The sequence below is a fragment of the Manacus vitellinus genome, unplaced genomic scaffold, assembly GCF_001715985.3.
Source record: "Manacus vitellinus isolate BGI_N305 unplaced genomic scaffold, ASM171598v3 scaffold_2_pilon, whole genome shotgun sequence".
NCBI classification, from domain to species: domain Eukaryota; kingdom Metazoa; phylum Chordata; class Aves; order Passeriformes; family Pipridae; genus Manacus; species Manacus vitellinus.
The window spans coordinates 580,580-598,882 of NW_021940208.1; the positions used below are offsets into that span (position 1 = coordinate 580,580).

Genomic DNA, 18,303 nt, shown 5'->3' on the forward strand with positions numbered 1-18,303 from the left:
TCGAAAGAAAACCACAATTAGTATAATTCTGTGAGGATAGACTGATTTGAAAAGTTGTAAGAGATTAATAAACAGTAGGTCTGTACTTCAATAATTAATCTCCATTATCAAGTTTTAGTCCATGCACTCAGTATTTATTTTTTGTTTCAGTATATTTTGAAAAAGGGGAGGGAGGGAGAAGATTATGGGATCTTCAACACAGAACGAGACAAAGTGTTAATGGGAAAGATTACTGCTGTATAATCCTTAGCAAATGGCATAAAAGCATTAGATACCTGCACTGCTACCATGCCTGCCTGCAGAAACACGTAATTGCCAGGAATTTAGTTGCTCTTCTTATGGCCTCTGTAGTGGTAAGAAAAAGTCAAACTGAAGCTGTTATTCTGTAAGATTTCCTTGCAAATCCATTGGATTTTGCTCACAAGACCATAAAAAATGCCATGCTGGGTCAGATCAATGTCCATATAATCCAGTATTCTTTCTCCAACAGTGACTAATACTACATATTTTGGTACATCACAAGAAAATATAAGAAACCTTTCATGACCAATTATGGAAAAACCTTCCCCTAGAGGAAGGCTCATCCTAACCTCTGGCAGAAAATGAAGCTTTTTTGCTTTGTCTGAAGTATTTCTATTAGCTCCTGTCTAACCTAACCCTGGTTATATTTGCTATTCTTATAAATACCTGTTCCTTTTTCAAATCTGATTAAGTTTTAGCTTAACAGTACTGTGTTGCAGTGAATTTTACAGCTTAAATTGTCTTTAGAAGTATACCTTTTACCTCTCGGAAACTTACTGCCCTTCAGTTGCACTGGATGGTTCTTGTTTTGATTTTATGAGTGGGAGTAAATAAGACTGCCAATTTACTGTCTCTGTAGTACTCAGGATGTAATATACTTCCATGAAACACTTCTTTATTCACCTTTTCTTTAAAATGACTGTTCCTGTCTCTTTCACCTTTACATTGTTTCTAACATTTTCTGGCTGTGTGAGAATTCTTCTGCTCCGAAATATCTATTTCTTTAATAATAAAATGAGTTGTTTGTTTAGATCTGTTTTATTCTTCTTTATTTTTATTCTCTAGTTTATTTAAAAACTACAGTAGCACTGAAAAATTTCAGTGGCACTGAAATCTAATTTCTGAAGGTCTGACTTGAAATGCCTTGAACCAGTAACTGCATTCCTACCAAGCTCCTGCCACCATGGCCATGTGACATCAAGCCATTTGTGATATTATTCTTAAAATCCAGTTTTAATATTCTAGCAATTTTCATAAACACAGTTCTGCACTGAGTGCATGATTTCCCTGAACTGCTGTTCACAGCGACCCACCAGTTCTCCCCTAAAACCCTCCAGAACCTATCAATGTGCTAGACCCTCCAACCTCTGTATTCTCAACTCTGATTTTTCTCATCTGTGTTTTCCCAGACAACGGTTCAGTTGCTCCTCTGCATTGGGAGGTGGTTCTGGACTTCCTCCTTAGACTCTTCTAGCCCTGTCAATGCTTACATGTTATCTGCCAGTCTTGCCTCTTCTCTCTTCACTGCTTTTCCAAATCAGTAAAGGGTGTATTAAATATAGTCCATTCATACATCTTTCCCTTAATCTCTTATGTTAAAGACCTTTATTTGAAGTACAAACCCCTTATTTTGAAGACCTTTATTTTAAATACAACCAACTGTCTATTTATCCACTGTTGTATGATGTTCAAAGTAGCCTGGACCAGAAGAGCAGAGAGGACAAGTATGTTTACATCTGCTCCCTCATGTACATATGGCTTCATGTACATATGGCTTCTTTGTAATCTAATACTGTTATGACGTTAGTTTCCATTTTATCAAACTGTATAAGGTTCATTGGCCAATCATTCAGAGATCCCAGTTTCTTTTTTAAAGAAGAAAGCAGAATATGCTCAGCCCCCTAGTCCCCTAAGCCTGAGTTAGTACTTTCCCTTTCTGTGACCAACATCAGTTCCATTTCCTGTAGCAGTCAGAGAATGAGCCCCTCTGTGCTGAGAGAGGCATCCAGTGCTCTTGATTTTAGCAGTCTTGTGTCAGCAGCAAGGCACTGTCTGTAATGATGAGACTATAAATACTCTAGCACCTCTGAAGTGCAAGTTGTTCCCTGAGGCACTTGTTTTGGTGGGGTTCCTCACGCTCTAGAGATACTGGTCTCTTTCTGCTGAATATCAGGACTGCCTAGAGGACCAGCTTGGAACTAATGGCTTTGTTCTGCCAACTAAAGTTGCCGGAGATGAATCCTTCTTTAAGTGACCTGAGCATCTTTAACATAATGCTTTTTTTTTATGGTCTTCTCTGGCATTCAAATTCAACTATGTTGCTGTTTTTAAATGCATGAGGTGCTGCAGGGCTCAGAAGACTGACAATAGGCTGTGGAAGCTGCTAGGAAAGAAATTTTTTTTTTACTGGGAGATTAATGAAGTGCTGGCAACTGCTGTTGCCCAAAGAGTTTGTGGAGTCTCCATCCTTGGAGATATTCAAAAGCCATCCGATCAGAGTCCTGGGCAACTGGCTCTAGGTGGTCCAGCTTGAGCAGGGGGCTTGCACCAGATGATCTGCAAAGGTCCCTCCCAACCTCAACCACTCTGTCATTCTATGATTTTGAATTAAATCAGTTTGGCATGGCCTAAGGATATTGTATTGATTTGTGGACAAGTTTGTCAATCCCACAATAGGAAGACAGAAATTAAGAACCTGCCAGCTCAAGTCCAGATCCCAGAGCCTCTTTGGAAAAGTTCATTTAAGTCCTGAGGTCTGCACTCATCCTCTCAGAAATGCTGTCCAGCTTACTGTGAAAGGACAAAGGTTTTGAATATAACATGCTCTACTGCATGCAATATATAGCCAATCAGAGAACTTCACTTCGGGATCTCTGTTAGATGCTTTTCAGGAGAACATTTAGGACCCACTTTCTTTAAAGAACAATAATCGAAAAATGGTGGTATTTTCATTATCAATAAACATATATATACATATGCATACGTATAGATATGTGGTGACTAGACATCCTCATACCAGCTGTATCTATATCTATATAAATATTTTAAAAACATTTTTTTTCACTTCTCTTTAAATCTTTTTTTTAAACTTAGTAAGGTGTTTCATTGACTGTGAATATTGAGTCCCAGCAGTTAGAAATGTAGCAAGGAAATTGTGTTATGTGATGGGATGACAAAAACCCTAAGCTGTATCTCTCAGGAGAAATCAATGCACTGTGTCTTTTAATGTCATAAAAAAACCCTCCCAACAAGATGTACTCATGGTAGTATTAGCAGAAAAGTGAGCTTCTAATGGCCTTTATTGATTAAGTCAGAAACAGCAGACAACTCTGAGGGTACTGTTGTTGTACAAAACAATTGGAACTACCACTACCTTAGTGTACTCTTAAGTAGATTTAGTGAGGATACCCCAAACTCAGTATCTGTGGAACTGCTGCTGGAATAACTGCAGCCTTTTTCTCCAGTAAGTGATTTGCTGAGCTTGAAAGAAGCTTTGCGATTGCCTTCTCTGAGATATTCCTCCATTTTTTTGCCCCAAATTTTGCTTTTTGGTAAGTGCAAACCCTTCTTTTTCCTTCTCAGAGACTTCCTCTAACCATCCTGTTTCCCTTCTTAAGCATCCATCGGAAGTTTGCAGAAGGGAATGAGGACAAGAATCCCTTTGAGAGACAGCAGCCCTAATGACATAAAGAAAATATTACTGCTTTGGGGAATGAATCTGCAATGATTGTAGGACTCTCTAGGAAAGGACACACAGACAACTGCAGCTGAATTATGGAGGCCTAAGAGCATGCTGTTGAACCTCAAAAGGGTGGGTGTAGGTCCCATGCATCTGAGGGGGGCAATGTCATAGGATGTAGAAGTGCATTACACACTGGCTGACGCTGAGAGGCACAGAAATGCACTAGTGATATCCAAATCCCTGGTAAATCTGCTCCTGTCCTGAGGCACATTCCTAATTGAGAGATGGAAAAATACTGCTTTGCTATTCTTTCCGTATGCTAAATTCCTCTATTTTGCAGATAGTGAGCTAAGTACACGCTGCCCCAGCTGCACAGCCGTAACTCATCAAAGTGTACCAATTCAGTGAGGTTTGACTGTGTGCCCACATCCTCCAAAAAACCTCATGATAGGCACAAACCGTGTCGGTGGCCTCTTGACTCGCTGCTCTGCTGCATTATTGAGATGAGAGCTGCTGAGAGCCATGGCCAACAGCATTAAGGGCCCTGCAGAGCATCTGATTGCCAGCCACACAATGCTGTAAATGGGCCAGGACGGATGTTTTGGATAGGAGCCAATTCACCATAAACGCCAGCCAAGGAAGCTGGTTTGTGACTTGCCCCTTGGTGAATGCACCTTTATTCAGTGAAGAATTAATATACCTAAAGTAAACAGAGAGACAAACAGACAGGCTCTGCAGTGGTGTGAAGATGTGACAATACACAGGGATGATAAAGAGCAAAAAAAAAAATAAAATTCTGCAGTCAGCCATAAAAATTCCCACTTCCCACTGGCTCTTTTACAGAGAATTGTTTTCCTCTTGTGAACAGTAAATAATGAAGGCAGGTTTTGTGGCTGGGTGAAGGGCACTGAAGCAGTGTCAGAGTCTGATCAGAAAGAGTAAGGTGCTAAGCATCATACGGGGTATGCAGACTGGAAGCCAGAAGCATCACTGCTCTTCTGCTGTTATAAACACTGGAATCACCCCAAGCGATTGAGCCCTTGCCAAGTAATTCACCGCTCTGCGGACAGACTCCGTTTCTTGTTCGCGTTTGCTGATCTGATGCAATTCCTAGTGCTTAGTGGTTTAACAGAACTTCTTGTGAGACACTCGATTTATCACTGATAAATCACTGATGAAATCTAAAGTTCAGTTATAAAGTGAGGGCTCATCCACAGCTGTATAAAAGGCTTTCCCCTGGCTTAGAAATACACCAGTGAAGATACCTAAAACAATAAACTCCTGCACAACTCCTGCACCACTCAGTCTTTGTTTCAGGCTTTTGCTTTTAAGGCATAATTATTGTTCCTGGTTAATTATGGAAAAGATCTGTGCATCATTCCTACCACTCTCAATCAGTCTCATCCTATCCTCCACTGGCTCTCAGCTCCTTTATGCACACAGCAAAGATAAACTCAGCAAAGAGCTTCTCCATTTTAATAGAAACATTTTCTGTTTTCAATGCTGCCAGTGCCATTGCCTCCTTTGCATAAAATAGATCAGTGGATGGATGCTGTATAGTTGCTGTCTTAGGATGTTTCAGGGGTCCTTTGTATTTGTTCTTCAAGTAATGCTCCAAAAGCAGTGAATTTTTGCCCTTTTCTGTTCAAAATCTTGGCAAATCTTCTTGTCTCACTGAACAGTATGTTTTGGATATGGAGGTGATGATGACTAGTGATAGGAGAAAGGGGAATGACTTTAAACTGAAGGACTGTAAGTTTATGTCAGATATTAGGGAGAAATTCTTTACTATGAGGGTGATGAGGCACTAGGTTGCTCAGATAAGCTCTGGATGCCCCATCCCTGGAAGTGTTCAAGGCCAGGTTGGATGGGGCTTTGAGCAACTTGGTGTAGTGGATGGTGTTTCTGCCCATGGCGGGGGGTTGGAACCAGATGATCTTGAAGGTTCCTTCCAACCCAAACTACTTTGTGATCCTATGATTCTATGACTTCCTTTCCTTGCAGGTGTGGGCTGAGGACAAACCCTACAAAAAATTTTTAAGTATTCAAAATGACTATGGGTCTGTGTTTGAGGCAGGATCTCCAACTATTTACTTTTCAGCTGGTAAGTAAGAGATGATGCAAACAACAACCTCTTCAAGCAATTTTTTGATCTGGACTAGAATGTGTGGGACTACACTACAAATCTTTTTATTCCCCATGCCTGCAGTGCTCGTCATACAAGCTTTTGAAATCTGTCTTAGACATCTCAGTGCACATCAGTCCCAAATCTCTAACCCAATGCATTTCCCAGCACACCACTTGAAAAGGAGGTTTTGCCCTTTGATCCCAATATGCACAAAACCTAGTAAGAAATCTGTGGGGCAAAGCACTACCTGATTATTCCTTTGTGTGTATCTGTTATTTCCCAATAATAGATACAGTGCTGCTACTCTGGATCCTGACCCCCATTATACTGATACAATGCAGCAGCTTCACTGACTTTCTCATTTGTGCCATCAAAAAGGTGCTGCAGTACAAACTGTGGCCCTGCTATGCATTCATCTTTCATTTCCATGCATTTCTTGCCTAATACCAGAGTGAGGGTAACACCAGCACAGTTCAGCCTTCACCTCTTCTTGGCATGATTTATCTGCATTATACAGCAGCTCTAGGAGAGATTGCTCTCATTTATACTCTGATCCAGCAAATTTTCTCCTCAAACTAACTCAATACCTTTAAATAGAAGCAATACCTGAGCAGAGAAACGAAAAGAAGGGTCAAAACAGTGAGAAACAAAGTGCCTGGGCATCACAGCATTAAAAGTAAATCTCACTGTAACCCCATTTTCACTGTGATCTTTATAAAGGCTACAGACACTATGCCTGTGGGATCTTGTTGCTCTGACATTGTTATACATGGGTTTTGATTAAAAAATGGAAATGTATGGATGTTGTTTATGGCTCGTATAATGGTGCTAGAAATCTGGTCAGATGGAAGGTTGGTTTGAAATGGGACATAAACCTCAGCATAACCTTTGGTCACCTTTGTGCTAAAAATTGAAGAGATGAGCTGGTTTGTCTTCCTCCCAAACTCCATTTTAACACTTAATAGGCTGCCCGTTGCTATATGAAAGTGGTGTTCTAATTGCAATTAGTAGTTTAGGGGAATTTTAATTGCAATGTAGTGGGGAGCACTACCTCTAGATAACACTTTTATCAGTGTGGCATTCCTTGAATGACAAGCAGTGATGGGTGGCTTCTTCTGATTTAGGTAAATTTGCTCCTAAAGAAATAAAATTAAATTATAATAGAGCACTCTTAAACAAACAAACAAACAAACAAACAAAGGAAGAGAACTACCTATTAAGGTGACTTGTCTTGCCTGTTATAGGAAAACAAATGCAGACAGGAACATACAAAATATAATATTTCAAGCAGGTAAACACTGGCAAGAGAGAAAAGCAACTGAACTAGTATAAAATGCTATGAATAATTTGAGACTGAAAACGAGATGAATGTTTCTAGGCATCTGAAAAATGAAGCAACTGTTTCCAGTAAAAGAGATGAGAGCAAGGCGCCAATCTGGCTTCAAGACAAAAAGTTTATCCCTGTCTGTAGTGAGAGTCAGGATTTGGTGAGGCAGTAAGGTCTTGGGAACGACAGGGCATGGTTCTCAAAAATTTGGACAATTTCCTTTCTGCAGTGTTAGCATCAAGATAATTTTTAATGTAAAAAAAAGGAACGGAATAATGAAAGGGAGGAAAGAAGTGAGGGAGAAGGAAGGGAGGAAGGAGGGGAGGAAGAAGGGAAGGAAGGAAGGAAGGAAGGAAGGGAGGGAGGGAGGGAGGGAGAAAGGAGGGAGGAAAGAAGAAGTAAAAGGAAACAAGAAATTAAAAGAAAACAAAAGAAAAAGCAACAGAAAAATGAAAGTAAAATGTAAAAGAGAAAGTAGAGAAGAAAAGAGACAAAGAGCAGGAAAGAAAGAAAGAATGAAAGAAAGAAAGAAAGAAAAAAAGAAAAAGAGTAATAACCTTTTAAACCAAAACCAGTTAACTTAAAGCCCAGGTGACTTCAGAGAAGCTGATTTACTAAGGCTTTCTAACGTTTCACATAATCAATTGCATCTCACCATTGCTTGACTATTGTTTAACATACAAGAGCAATATAGTTCCAGACCTTGCTTGGGGCAGGTAATGATGGTGTGTTTGTGTGGGATGGAGTAGTAATTCATTTCAGACATGGAGGTAATTCATTGCAGACATTCTTTAAGAGAGTTAGGGGAGAAAATAAAATGACAGATGATTTTACAATAGTTCAGGATTATTTTTTTTTGCTGCTGACCCTGGAACTGGTAATAGCAGGAAATGGAAAGATTAGCATAAAGAATGGTCATTGATACTTGGGGTCTGATAGCCATTTTTGCTGAGCTCTATACTTATTTTGAAAGGAATGAAGCATTAAAAACAGCCAAGGTTTTCTTTCTTGCACATAAACCGTCTTACAGGTCTTATGGAAAGTGTAAAATGGGTGAACAGGAATTATGCCAAAGGGTTTCACAGGAATAACTCTGAACTCACACAAAACATGACAGAGAATTGAGTATTTTTCTGTTCTAAATTGAGTAAGATTTCTCAGAAACCTATAGAGAAGTCATCCTTTTCCATTAAATTCTTTATTTTTCCATATGAGAAGAAAGGATTGATTTTGTTTGTTGTCTGTTTAGTAATAAAATTGGTTCTGCACATAAATGAAAAGAGTGGATATTCATACCCAGACAAATAGTCTAAATAATAAGAATATAGAAAAGAAATTGTTCTAGGGAAGTCAGAGATGGAATTTATGGGAGAATAAAAGGAATCCACCTAAAAAAAGATAAGAATCAAGATGATCTTTTAAGATGTGTCTTCAGAATTTGTTTACTGAATGGACAAGTGACCATTAAAGGATATTGTGGGAATCATGATTTATTAAGTTAGGTTCAGCTCTATGGTGCAAAGCAGTCTGTCCAGGCAATACCAAGTCCACCAGAACTACTCTGTATTGAAGAAGAACAGAAGTGGTTTAGGGTCGTTCACACTGATCCGCTCAATTCAGCCAGCAGGTTTCTGTCCTGCAGCTTAACCTCACTTCTGACAATCTAGGTGGCCCTTTTCCCTATCACCATTATGAACTTACTGGGCAACTTTAGTGATGCCACAGGTAATCTACAGCCCTTTTACATAGCTCTGCAGGTTAAATAAACAAAACAGGTGATGTGAATTGAAATATATATGTATATAACCTTGTATTCATCCCCTTTTTCTAACCACAGGAGCCTGGTATGAAAATCACTCAAGGAAGGATTGATGTACCTTAATTTGGAGGGAATATCATCAATGGATGACACAAGCTGGATAAGTGTTAACAGTTGCACTGAACCAAGCAGTTAACAACATTGATGTGATTAATAATAATAGACAACTACTTACATGACTTTGAGACTTTAGAGCTCTGAGTTCCTAAAGGAGTCAAGGTGAGGAGATAGTGGATTAAGGAAATGGGAACTCCTGAAAATGGTTATTTTTCTAGTCCTGCTGTCAAGTCTAGGAAAATCCTGCAGCATTCTCACCGTAATGTGAAAAATAAAGTGGTCAGATGTTATATGGCTGTTTTAATTGTGGTAATTGTGCATTTTTTTCCAGGCACAAAGAAGGATGCTGCTGCTTCTATATTAAAGGGAGAATGAGTTTTATGAGTCATAAAAGAGAATGAAACACCGGACCCTTAGCTCACTTGCTGTAAAACAAAAAAAGAAAGAAAAAAGTAAAAAAGAAAAACAAGTAAGGATTTTCAGGGCTTATCCTGAAAAATATGGAAACTGGAGGTGTTCAGTAGCTCTCTGGACCAGGCTTTTTGCCAGGGAGTAGCACTGCTGACAAAACACTTTGAGCCAAGGATTCATCCCAGCATCCCTAGAAGTGAGGAATAGAGGTGTTACTGCACCAGGGCTAACTAGGACATCACTTAGGAAGGGACAGTCCCCTTTGCAGCAGCCAAAGCATAACACATCTCCCAAGAAATGTACAAAAACATGTGTTCCCTGGAAATTTCTTCCCTTTCTCATATGCTGTTCACTTTAAAGTCTATTTCTACAAACACTTGCTGTTTGACTTCCTTCCTGTCACCACAAGGAGTCCCATTTAATTAACCTGGCAGCCTACGGTGGTGAAAATAGATTGCAGCTTGTAAGTGTGGAGATTGACAGTCTCTGCAAGCTGCCTTGGTTTGCTTAGCTACAGCAGTTATTGTTTCTCAATTATTTTGATGGTATGATTCCAGGCTGTACATCCAGTGGCCTGGCTGCAGCTGCAACAGTAGTTGAGGACAGGGAGGGAGTGGGCTGTGTGTGACATGGAGCATCAGCAGTTCGCTCCTCCACGTCTGTGTTATATTGGGTAGGGAATTGCCTCTGGCTAACGACAAGCCTTCTTAACATTTTCCTCTGAGAAAACAGATGATCAAATGCAAGAAAGCCTACTCATTAAAACAAGTGCTGGGAAGGTTTTGTTCTTTTCAGACTCATCCCTGTGTTTCAGTACCTAGAGAACCAAGAGTACCTATATTGACTGAATATAGCATCTGTTTACCATCAGCTTTGTCTGAAACTACTCTTTTTTTTCCAAGTTAATGAAAATGGAGTTTGAAAACTGGTTCTGATTAGGCAGGTCAAATAGTGAAAATACTCTCTAAGGCCAGAATATACCTCAGGATCCCATTGCACAGCAAAACAGCACATAGAAATCACCAGAAGAGCAGAAGATCAAAGCAGATGGGAGTGGCCTACTGGGTGCTACTGGGTTTGGAGGTGCTGCCATGGTGCTGCAAAGGGAGGTGCAAAATTTGTGGATGAAATTCAGCCATATGATTTTCTTTGCTAGATGGCCAGGCAGTAGAATTAGACCCTGGGCAAATATAAAGGAAGATAAAAAAGCCCCCCCTTTTAATTTTTAAGGAAATATTGTGTGGTGCACAAGAGTGATGGTGGCCCCCGGAAAGGTTTCTTCTCTGCATTTCTTTCTACCTACTTCACAGTCAATTGCTATACACCACTTCCACTAGAGTATTTTCTTTCCCACTGCTATGAAGATAAATTGCCTATTACCAAAGTAGCTATAAGGAAGGGAAAAAAATAGTGTCTTTTCCATCACAATGCAGTCAAGTTCTGTTGTAATTGGCAGCACAGCATGGTGGGTATGCCACTCCCACCAGGTCCCTTGCCCCGGTAATCGAGTCTGTTCTTTGTGTAAGATGCTGCTATTTGTGTTGGTTCATGTGACTTTCTTTTTCAGTCTCTTTTTAGGGGCTGCCTTTTCTTTCCCTCGCAGGAGATGGACAGCCAGGGGGAGGAAAGGCAGTTGTCATCTCCATTTGCTGGAGTTAGTACTGCTGCAGTGAACGTGATTCCTTCTTATGTGTTTGTGCACTTTTGTGGGTGCTGCAGGCTGAAACTCTAAATTCTAGTTATAAAAATAAAACATGATGTGCAGGAGAAGCAGGTGAGACAGAGATGTTAAACACAGGTATTTGGATGGCTGGGTGGGTGACCATGTTACATGAGTTTGGCAGAGATGTAGACAACGTGCAGCTCCTACTTTGGGGTTCAGGGGCAGGATCCAAAAATTGTGATGTCTGGACTTCTGAGCAAATCTATATCAAGAAAGTGAAAACCTGTAGCAAGTAAGCCAGAAAGGGTCTTTTAGCAAGGGTATATTTTGACAAGGGGAAATGACTTTAAACTGACAGAAGGAAGAGTTATTTAGATTAGATATTCAGAAAAAATTCTTTACTAGGCTGATGAGGCACTGAAAGAGATTACCCAGAGAAGCTGTGGCTGCCCCATCCCTGAAAGTATTCAAGGCTAGGTTGGATGAGGCTTTGAGCAACCTGGTCTAGTGGAAGGTCCCTTCCAACACAAACCATTGTATGATTCCATGATCTGTTCCAGCTGATACCCCACTCTGACTGGCCTGTCTCTCTGTTACACTCCGAGGGGGTGCCTGTATATATATCTATTCTGATGTCAACTGGCCCACATCTGGGCTTCTTGTGCTCATCTGGTAGAGTCAACTTGGCCACCCCAGAGAAGACCTGAAGCCATGAGTGGCTCACCAAGAGCCTACCCACACCTTTGTACCGCCTTGCCATGCCTGCTACATTGCCAGCTGAGTCTTGTCATGATTTTGTCTTTCTCCTGTTAGCAGCTTATACAGGCTGAGCTGCACTGCTAGGGATTTTGTTTGAATCCCTCACATAGGTGACCAGGAATATGAATGTCTCCCTGCTCCATACATCTGAGGTACAAGGTGATCAAGCACTGGAACAGGCCATGGAAGTGTGTAGGCATGCCTGGATGTATTTAAAAGACGTGTAGATGTGGCAGTTAGGGACATGGTTTAGTGGTGGGCTTCGTAGTGCTGGGTTAATGGTTTGACTTGATGATCTTAGAGGTCTTTTCCAACCTTAATGATTTTCTGATTCTAAAAGTGCTTTGTTCTCTTGTCTCCTAGAATCACATCAGATCCACAGGCTGTCTCTTTTGCATTACTCAGCCTGGAATTGTTTCTCCCTCCAGCACACAGAAAGTTGCTTTAGAAGAAATATTTGAAAGAAAAGCTCCTTTTCCAGCGTCTACTATAGCGCAGGTTTCTCCACTGAGTTTGTCTGTGAGGAGTCAAGGGTCCTGAATATTTTATCGATATCTGACTAGAGCCAGAATTTGGAAATGCCATGACTAGACCAAAACATGGGTTTGAGAAGTCATAAGATATCTGTTCCAAGTTTTACAGAGAAAGCTAATCTTCAGATTTAATATAAAAATTGAGTTTAATCCATTATTGTCATTGACTTAAAAACTGTGTAACACTTTCTGTATTGCTGTACCTCCAACACAGACACACACAGATTATTCCTCTTTATATGTGCAGTATATTTGAGACTTACTGGAAGTTACAGAAAAATCCAAGGTTTATCTTACACAAGAATGCAGTCAGCATGTACACACATCTTTGGGGATTTAAATGCATTTCTTTTTAACTAGTTTTAATTTGCATCCATAGAGAAATTGAGACTCACTAGGAAGGATTAGCTTATTGTAATATACCAGGTGAGATGTAGGGTGGCTGCGAGATTGAATAATGTAATTTAAATTTTGTAGTGTAAGTGCAAACATGAGACGGGGATATATATACGGGAAAATCAAGTCCAATATGAATTGTATAACAGTAGCAGAGAAGAGAGCTGCAGGACTCATGAAATGTAAGGGTTTTCTTTGAAAATAAAAATGCTAGTCAGTTCATTAAGTAAACAGAAGTGAATGGAGTGTTTGATGTAATATTTTAAGTAGTATTGGAAAGAATAAAATAACCACAAGCTAAGAGCAAGGATAGTTCAGTATATTGCATGCACAGATTTCTTTTTATTCATTTCTTGCTTGTGTCCAACACAAAGAAGGTTAAAAAAATTAACCCTTATTGAAAAGAATTATTTCTATATGCAGAGGTGTAGAATCTGGTGGCATTTTTCTGATCCGTGTCTATGTGCATGTCTAGGTGATCAGGTATATGTATGTCCTTCATTGTAACAGAGAAATATGATTTTTTTAAAAATAAAATCTGCCATTCACCAGAGTAAAGAGCCAAATTCCCAAGGGAAAAAGAACTATCTTTGTAACGTGTTACAAAACAAGAAAATACATTTATTTCCACTCCAGAGAGGTCTTATCACCCTGCAGAAAAATTAAAGGGGTAATTTCAAGAACCTATAGAAATCCATGGGAGAAAATGAGCCTTTACTGCAATAAGTATGAAATCTTACAGGGCCACAAACAATACAAACTCTCCCTTCTCCAACCACTTCAAATCTATTTATTGTCTTTTTCTAATGTACTAACAAAAGTAATAAGCTTATCTCACTTGGAAAAATAAAAGGCATAAACCCTGTTATATCCCTGAGTAAAAGTGCTCTCTCAATCCGCTGTGGTCAATTGCCAGCCCCTGCACCCCATGCTGGCAAAAAAAGAGTCACAGAAGAGGAATGCCTTATGCACAGAGGGAGACTGTGCTGAAGGGTCTCCATCTCCCTCTCTGCAAAGTGAAATTCGTCGCAGGAGGCTCTAATTATCCTGTGGCAAATTAAATGGCAAAAGCAGCATGAGCCTCTAAGACTCTGCTGTAGAGTGGAATTTCTAGTGGGGTTTTTGTTGTTTTGTTTTTATGTTCTGGCTTAATGCACAGCTCATCATTACCAGGCACTTGGTTATGCCTGTGCGTTGCAGCCTGGGTGAAGAATCACATGGATGTGATCAATATTTCAGTACCTGAAGGGGTCCTACAAGAAAGATGGAGATGGACTTTTTATAAAGGCATATAGTGACAGGACAAGGGAAATGGTTTTAACATGATAGAAGGTAGGTTTAGATTAGATATTAGGAAGAAATCTTTTACTGCGAGGATGGTGAGGCACTGGTACAGGTTGCCCAGATAAGGTCTGGATTCCCCATCCCTAGAATTGTTTAAGGTCAGGTTGGATGGGGCTTTGAGCAATGTGGTCTAGTGAGTGGCATCCCTGCCCATAGTAGGGGGGCTGGAACTAGATGGTTTCAAAGGTCCCTTCCAACCCCAAAAATTCTGTGAGTCTATAATTCTTTGATATATTTCACCTTGAAAGCATGGGAAAAGTAGTGTCTTTTCCTAGGCAAAACCCCACAAACAAGTAATAGATAGATAAGTTCCTGAAAACTATAAGAACTAAACTGAATTATCCTCTATCCTCTCTCTACATCCTTGGTTTGATATTGGCCAAGGACTAAAATGTCATGCAACAAACAGATAGACTAGTAATGATGAAGCTGAGAATGTACCAAATCAGCTAGCCCACTCATGCAATTTGCTTCTCTTCATTGTTCGCAAAATCCTCACAAAGTCAAAGGCAAATAGAAAAGTAAGTTATCTGATCATAACAAACAAAGCATCAGCAGTTTGAATCTGTGTTTGGCAGTTGGGCTGTCTTCTCTTCAAGTCTGCAATCCCTTCAGCTATGAGCTACCTGTGGTGCCTGAAGCACTAATGCAAACTGTCAAGGATGGAGTAAATATCTTGTCTGCAAGATTTAACTTTTTGTAATAATAGAACATGATCCAAACAGTGAGCTTCAAAACTAACAGAAACAGAAAGGTTTGCATGTATATGTCAAGGCACAATTGTGTATCTGTCTTTAGCTGTAAACATAAATATTGTGTGAGGCCCTGGCGGTGTAAGCTGCACAATAGAAGCACAACATCCTCAAGCAGGGTCCTGCTCTGAGTCTCCTGGCATCAGTAAGAAGCAGGACTGGGCCCTGTTATGCAAGAACAAGATAATGATACTGGTCAGTTTGGCTTCAGTATTGCCGAGAAACTGGCAATTTTAAATATGAAATACCATTGGAAAGACCAGTTGGGATCCGGGGGATCTGTCATGGATCAGAGCTGGGCATGTGTGATCTTAGCCACGGAGCCAAACCTCCACCTGATGTAAATCAATATATACCTTTTCCAGTCAGACACTTTAAAAAAAGCACATGCTTTCGTGTGTACACACAAGTATGGGTTTTTTCCTACTAAGGGAATTAGACCTTTTTGAACTTATTCAGTACTTTATATCCAACATTGGCTTTAGCTCATTTATTTAGAGCAGTCAGACAAACTTTCTCCCTTCCTCTCCCATAATTTTCCTAACGGTGCAGTATTAAAGGAATAATTTCTCTGCTTCCGCTGAGCACCTTATAACTAGCACCGTGTTGATATTTACCAGCTGTAACACAGAAGAGTCATTTTTGGCAGCTAATGCATCTCTCCTATGTGTCCCTGTCACTCTCTTCCTGCTCCAAGACAGCTCCCTATGCATGAGATGAGACAGCGCTGTAAACTTCACAGTCGTGCTGAAAATCTTGGTCTAGGTAAAGATTTCTTAGCACTTTGGCATTTCCCTCAGCTGCCTGACTTTTTAGGGGTTTTTTATTGGTTTACAAAAGAAAGCCAGAAAATACATGCTTGGCAAGCCCAGAAATCAAAATGTAAAGAGAAAGAAGAAATCTTATTCTCATTTTGTTCAAGTGTCATTATTACAAAGAGAATTTCATTATTTTTTACAGGCTATTCAAGATCTCTGAATTGTGGTCTTTGGCATTGCAGACAACAGACATTTTAACCACTTGTTTGTGAAATGAAAGCAAGATTCTCACCAGAATTTTCAACCTGTGGGTGGCAAAATTTCCTCTCTTTGAGGAGTTATGAGCTTCTAAGTTATTTCCAATCTATACAATAGGCAATAAAGTAAATTCAATAATGCCTACTGCTGTCTTTAGTGTTCTGGTCTTCTTCCTTTGCAGTGCATAATTTAACATAAAGCTCCATCTACTACACAATATAATCTGGCCTGCCAGGAAAGTGCATTGTAGGATGACAGTTACATCATATAGTGAAGACTGAGAGAAGTATATGTTTTTCCTGCATGGTTTATGGGACTATTTTTATCTATTTTTCTGTAATGCTTCAAGAAGTTTTTTTCTGTAGAATGAACCTGCAATTTTTCCTCCCCAGAGCCAACAGCTGAGCTCCTTAAGATGCCACACATGCTGCCTGGGGAGGAGGGAGACAAATGACCCCTGTAGTTCTTGTCACCTTCCTCTGGTCAGCTGGCAATGACTCTTGGAAACAAAGCATGGAACAAAAGTGATGAAATGTGCCTTTTCTTTAGAGTGGCCAAATTGTTTTGCAAAGACATAAAACCAGGTTTTCCACAAACTGTTCTTATAGCCCCACAGACCAGCATCACAGAAGGATGTGACCACCTGTCCTACTGTGCTTGGTACTCCCCCTGTACTCAGCGCTGGTGAGACTGCATCTCAAATCCTGTGTTCAGGTAGGTTTGGGCCCTTCACTACAAGAAGGAGATTGAAGTGCTGGGATATTTTTATAGAAGGGCAATGGAGGGGGGGAAGGGTCTGGAGCACAAGTCTTGAGTGGCTGAGAGAGCTGTAGGTGTTTAGCCTGGAGAAAAGGAGGCTCAGGGAGGACCTTCTCACTTCTCACTCTCTACAACTACCTGAAAGGAGGTTGTAGCCAGGTGGGGGTCAGTTTGTCCTCACAAGTAAGACACGACAGGGCAAGAGGAATTGTCATCAAGCTGTGGCAGGGGAGGTTTAGATTGGAGATTGGGAGAAATTTCTTCATGGAAAGTGTTGTAAAGCACCGGAACAGGCTGCCCAGAGAAGTGGTGGCGTGACCAGCCCTGGAGGTATTTAAAAGGCATGTGGCACCTGGGGACATGATTTGGTGCTGGACTTGGAGGTGTTGGGTTAGTAGTTGGACCTGATATCTTAGAGGTCACTTTTTTTCCCATTTCCATCCTTAAATGGGAATTTCACCAAGATTTCTCTATCTTGAGTTAAAATTCTCTGCTACATAGTGACTACTCAGAGCATATTGTTCACAAAATTTGGGAAGTACTACCTCTAACAGAGGGTTCAACTGCAGGATGGGTTGTTGGGTTAGGATAGAGTTATTAAATGCCTAGCTACTAAGTGATGATTTCTGGCTTTTCACCCAGTTTTCTCTAGGGCTGTTGCAACAGTCAACCCTGAATGACAAACATCCATTTAAAGCCTAATTTTGATGTTGGCAGAGCAGATTTCCATTTAAATGGAAATCAGAATGGAAATATCCTCTTGATCAGGAATCTGTAGAAACAAAGACAAAGCCATAGGCTCACAGCACTGCACTCCTGAGTACTTGATTCCTTGTTCAGAGCACAGGTGGTGAACCCTGAATTTTGGCTGGTAAAGATGCAAAGGCCAATAGGATGGGAGAGAGGAGGTAAAAGACAACAAGGAACCCTCCACAGAAGGTGGCTCAAAATACCAGCACAGAACAGAAATTGGTGGGAAATGCTCCTTATTTTGATTTTCCTGGTCTGAAAACGAGGTGGATGTATTTTATGTCACTGTCCGTTTGTATGTTTTCCACCCTCCCTTGCAACTTGCTGCAAGCTTTTCACTGTGAGATATTCTCAATTGTGTCTATCTATCTATCTACCTATCTATCTAATCTACCTACCTACCTATCTATCTATCTGTATTCATATGTATGTATGTGTATATATATACATGAGCACTGATCTATAGATTCTGAGGTAATTTAGGAAGTGTAATAAATATTCCTAAGTGGAATATAAATTAATTCCAACTTAGAAAAGTTAGCAACACATGGTTTGTAAAAGACTGCACACTGTTAAGAAAAGTAAGTTCTCTGTGCCAAACCTGCTCCATATTTTGCATGAGGAAATAGAGAAAAGATGTAGTGACCCAAAGACCCTAAACTGGTTCTCTGAGGTCGATGAAAAAACTTTTAATATTCATACAAAACTTCAAGATTTAATATATTTATGTATTAAATCTATACATATTGTATTATACATTAATATATCATCTATATACACATTAATATATAAATAGATTAAATAGATAATAAATATTTATATATTTAATATATATTTAAGCCAAGACCTATTTTTTATTTGTTTCTGCACTTGTTGACATCTCCAG

The 18,303-nt window shown here is 40.0% G+C and overlaps 1 protein-coding gene and 1 long non-coding RNA gene across 2 annotated transcripts in view; one reads left to right on the forward strand and one right to left on the reverse strand.

The window, feature by feature from the left end:
- The window catches only part of LOC108639449, a 38,594-nt gene extending 29,383 nt beyond the window's left edge, over nt 1–9,211 (forward strand). Inside the window, exon 3 of the long non-coding RNA XR_001920509.2 lies at nt 8,996–9,211. This is a non-coding gene — a long non-coding RNA (uncharacterized LOC108639449). The remainder of the gene's footprint in view (nt 1–8,995) is intronic.
- Nucleotides 1–18,303, reverse strand: part of TENM4 (teneurin transmembrane protein 4) — a 349,236-nt gene that overhangs the window by 294,149 nt on the left and 36,784 nt on the right. The window lies entirely within an intron of this gene.